General features: G+C 35.8%; 1 non-coding gene across 1 annotated transcript; it reads left to right on the top strand.

The window, feature by feature from the left end:
* Positions 1-2090: 2090 nt before the first annotated feature.
* Positions 2091-2198, top strand: LOC112781079 (small nucleolar RNA R71). The gene has a single exon (XR_003191875.1). It is a non-coding gene; the product is annotated as a small nucleolar RNA R71 (small nucleolar RNA).
* The last annotated feature ends 2468 nt before the right edge of the window (positions 2199-4666 follow it).

Here is a 4666-nt window from a genome sequence, read left to right as displayed (position 1 = left end):
AACGCTCTTAGAATTCATGTCTGGCGTTAAATGCCAGCTTGCTGCTTGTTTCTGGCGTTTAACGCCAGCTTTTCTCCCATTTTTGTTGTTAAACACCAATTCCATGCTCTGTTCTGGTGTTAAACGCCAGTCTGGTGCTTGTTTCTGGCGTTTAACGCTAGCTTGATGCTTCTTTCTAGCGTTAAAAGACAGTTTGATGCTACTTACTGGCGTTTAAACACAAGTAAGCTCTTCCTCCAGGGTGAGCTATTTTTAATGCTATTTTTCATTCTGTTTTTTATTTTTCAGTTGTTTTTGTGACTTCACATGATCATCAACCTAAAGAAAACATAAAATAACAATGGAAAATAAATAGATATAATTAAATAACATTGGGTTGCCTCCCAATAAGTGATTCTTTAGTGTCAATAGCTTGACATTGAGCTCTCATGGAGCCTCACAGAAAATCAGAGCAATGTTGAGGCCTCTCAACACCAAAACAAGATGTTGGTTGTGGCCTCCCAACACCAAACTTAGAGTTTGAATGTGGGGGTTTTGTTTGACTCTGTACTGAGAGAAGCTTTTCATGCTTCCTCTCCATGGTTACAGAAGGAGAACCTTGAGTTCTGAATACAAGGTAATCCTCATTCAACTGAAGGACCAACTCTCCTCTGTCAACATCAATCACTGCTTTTGCTGTGGCCAGGAAGGGTCTGCCAAGAATGATGGATTCATCCTCATCCTTCCCAGTGTCTAGGATTATGAAATCAGCAGGGATGTAAAGGCTTTCAACCTTCACTAGCATGACCTCTACTAGTCCATAAGCCTGTTTCATGGATTTGTCTGCCATCTCTAGTGAGATTCTTGCAGCTTGTAACTCAAAGATTCCCAGTTTCTCCATTACAGAGAGGGGTATGAGGTTTATCCCTGATCCCAGGTCACATAGAGCCTTCTCAAAGGTCATGGTGCCTATGGTACACGGTATGAAGAATTTTTCGGGATCCGATTTCTTCTGAGGTAATGTCTGCCTCATTAATGCATTCAGTTCATTGGTTAACAAGGGTGGTTCATCCTCCCAAGTCTCAGTACAAAATAACTTGGCATTCAACTTCATGATTGCTCCTAGATATTTAGCAACTTGCTCTTCAGTGATGTCCTCATCCTCTTCAGAGGAAGAATATTCATCAGAGCTCATGAATGGAAGAAGAAAGTTTAATGGAATCTCTATGGTCTCTGTATGAGCCTCAGATTCCTTTGGTTCCTCAAAGGGAAACTCCTTTCGGTCCAGAGGACATCCCAAGAGGTCTTCCTCACTGGGATTCACGTCCTCCTCCTCCTCTAGGCATTCGATCATACCAAGTAATGGCCTTGCACTCTCTCCTGGGATTTTCTTCTGTATTGCTTGGGAGAGTACTGGGAGGAGTTTCAGTAATCTTCTTACTCAGCTGACCCACCTGTGCCTCCAAATTTCTAATGGAGGACCTTGTTTTATTCATGAAACTTAGTATGGTCTTGGATAGATCAGAGACTATGGTTGCTAGGCCAGAATGGCTCTGTTCAGAATTTTCTGTCTGTTGCTGAGAAGATGATGGAAAAGGCTTGCTATTGCTAAACCTATTCCTTCCACCATTATTATTGAAGCCTTGTTGAGGCTTCTGTTGGTCCTTCCATGAGAAATTTGGATGATTTCTCCATGAAGGATTATAGGTGTTTCCATAGGGTTCTCCCATGTAATTCACCTCTGCTATTGCAGGGTTCTCAGGATCATAAGCTTCTTCTTCAGAAGATGCTTCTTTAGTACTGTTGGATGCAGCTTGCAATCCATTCAAACTCTGAGAAATCATATTGACTTGCTGAGTCAATATTTTGTTCTGAGCTAATATGGCATTCAGAGTATCAATTTCAAGAACTCCCTTCTTCTGAGGCGTCCCATTGTTCACAGGATTCCTCTCAGAGGTGTACATGAACTGGTTATTTGCAACTATTTCAATGAGTTCCTGAGCTTCTGCAGGGGTTTTCAAGTGAAGAGATCCTCCTGTAGAATAGTCCAATGACATTTTTGACAACTTAGACAGACCATCATAGAATATACTTATGATGCTCCATTCTGGAAGCATGTTAGTAGGACACCTTTTGATCAGTTGCTTGTATCTTTCCCAAGCTTCATAGAGGGATTCTCCTTCCTTCTGTCTGAAGGTTTGGATTTCCACTCTAAGCTTGCTCATCTTTTGAGGTGGAAAGAATTTGGCCAGGAAAGCACTGACCAGCTTATCCCAAGATTTCAGGCTATCCTTAGGTTGTAAATCCAACCATGTTCTAGCTCTGTCTCTTATAGCAAAAGGGAAAAGCATAAGCCTGTAGACCTCGGGATCAACTCCATTGGTCTTGATAGTGTCACAGATTTGCAAGAATTCAGCTAAAAACTGATGAGGATCTTCCATTGGAAGTCCATAAAACATGCAATTCTGCTGCATTAGAGAAACTAATTGAGGCTTGAGCTCAAAGTTGTTTGCTCCAATGGCAAGAATTGAGATGCTTCTTCCATAGAAGTCAGAAGAGGGTGCAACGAAGTCACCAAGCATCTTCCTTGCATCTCCACCATTGTTATTAGGTTCGGCCATGTCTCCTCCTTTTTCGAAAATTTCTGTCAGGTCCTCTCCAGAGAGTTGTTCCTTAGCTTCCCTTAGCTTTCTCTTCAGAGTCCTTTTAGGTTCAGGGTCAGTTTCAACAAGAATGTTCGTATCCTTGTTCCTGCTCATATGAAAAAAGAAGAGAACAGAAAAGAAAATATGGAATCCTCTATGTCACAGTATAGAGATTCCTTATGTAAGTATAAGGAGAGAAGAATAGAAGAAGGAGAAGAGAAAAAAATTTGAACACAGAGGAGAAGAGTGGGTTCGAATTATGAGTAGAAGAGGAATGTTAGTAAATAATTAAATAGAAGGAGGCGAGAGAGGGGCGAGAAAATTCGAATTTAATTTAAACTAAAAGGAAAAATATTTTTGTTTTTATTTTGAAAAATGTAGTTAGAATTCGAAAATTAAAAGAAGGAGTAAAATTAAAATTAAAAATTAAAACAATTAGTTAATGAAAAGAAATTTTGAAAAAGAGGTTAGTGATTTTCGAAAATTGGTGAGAGAAAAGTAGTTAGATGGTTTTGAAAAAGATAGGAATTTTAAAAAAAAATCAATCAAAAAGTTAAGTGGTTAATTGAAAAAAATTTTTGAAAATCAATTTTGCAAAGATAAGAAGTTAGAAAAGATTTTGAAATTAAGTTTTGAAAAAGATATGATTGAAAGATATGATTGAAAATTTAATTTGAAAAAGATTTGAAAAGGAAATTAAAAAGATTTGATTTTGAACATTAAAGTTGATTACTTGACTAACAAGAAACAAAAAGATATGATTCTAAAATTTAAAGATTGAACCTTTATTAATAGGCAAGTAACAATCTTTAAAATTTTTGAATCAATCACATTGATTGTTAGTAAAGATTTTGAAATTATGAAACAAAATAAGAAAAAGATTTTTGAAAATCAATTTGAACTTTTCGAAAATATGAAAGAAAAAATGAAAAAGATAGAATTTTTAAATTGAAAATTTGACTTGACTCATAAGAAACAATTAAATTTTAAAAACTTTTTTACTAAGTCAAACCAAATTTTCAAAAATTTATGAGAGAAAAAGGGGAAGATATTTTTTTTTATTTTTGAATTTTTAATGAAGAAAGAGAAAAACAACGAAAAGACTCAAAACATAAAAATTATGAATCAAAACACACAATGCGTGCAAGAACACTTTGAATGTCAAGATGAACACCAAGAACTTTATTTTTAAAAATTTTTAAGAAAAGAGAAACATGCAAGACACCAAACTTAGAAATTTTTAATGTTGAGACACTAACAAATTGCATATGAAAAACAAGAAAAGATACACAACAAGAAAATGCAAAGATCAAACAAGAAAAATCATCAAGAACAACTTGAAGATTATGATGAACACATGCATGAATTTTCGAAAATTTAAAGAAAAATTAAAACACATGCAATTGACACCAAACTTAAAAACTGACACAAGACTCAAACAAGAAACATCAAATTTTTTGTTTTTTATGATTTTATTAATTTTTTTTTGGATTTTTCGAAAATTATTTTGAAAAAGAAAATAAGAATTTAAAAATTTTTAATAAGAATTCCAGGAATCGTGTAATGTTAGTCTAAAGCTCCGGTCCAGGAATTAGACATGGCTTACTAGCCAGCCAAGCTTTCAGTAAAAGCTCCGGTCTAAAACACTAGACATGGCCAATGGCCAGCCAAGCTTCAGCATACAAATCAGGCATACAACAGCTGATCAGATGGGAGTCCAAGGACACTTGTGATGATAAGTTGAAACCTCGGTCCAAAAGAATTAGACATGGCTTCACAACCAGCCAGACTTCAACAAATCATCATGAAACTCTAGATTCATTCTTAAAAATTCTGAAGAACAAAATAAAAAAAAATATTGAAAATTTTTCGAAAATAAAAAGCTTTAAAAATAAAAACTTAAAATTAAAATAAAATTACCTAATCTGAGCAACATGATGAACCGTCAGTTGTCCAAACTTGAACAATCCCCGGCAACGGCGCCAAAAACTTGGTGCACGAAATTGTGATCTCTAGCAACGGCGCCAAAAACTTGGTACGCA

Source organism: Arachis hypogaea, chromosome 19, assembly GCF_003086295.3.
Source record: "Arachis hypogaea cultivar Tifrunner chromosome 19, arahy.Tifrunner.gnm2.J5K5, whole genome shotgun sequence".
NCBI lineage: Eukaryota > Viridiplantae > Streptophyta > Magnoliopsida > Fabales > Fabaceae > Arachis > Arachis hypogaea.
The sequence above is the reverse complement of the archived record's forward strand: the minus strand, read 5'-3'. Positions and strand labels throughout refer to the sequence as shown.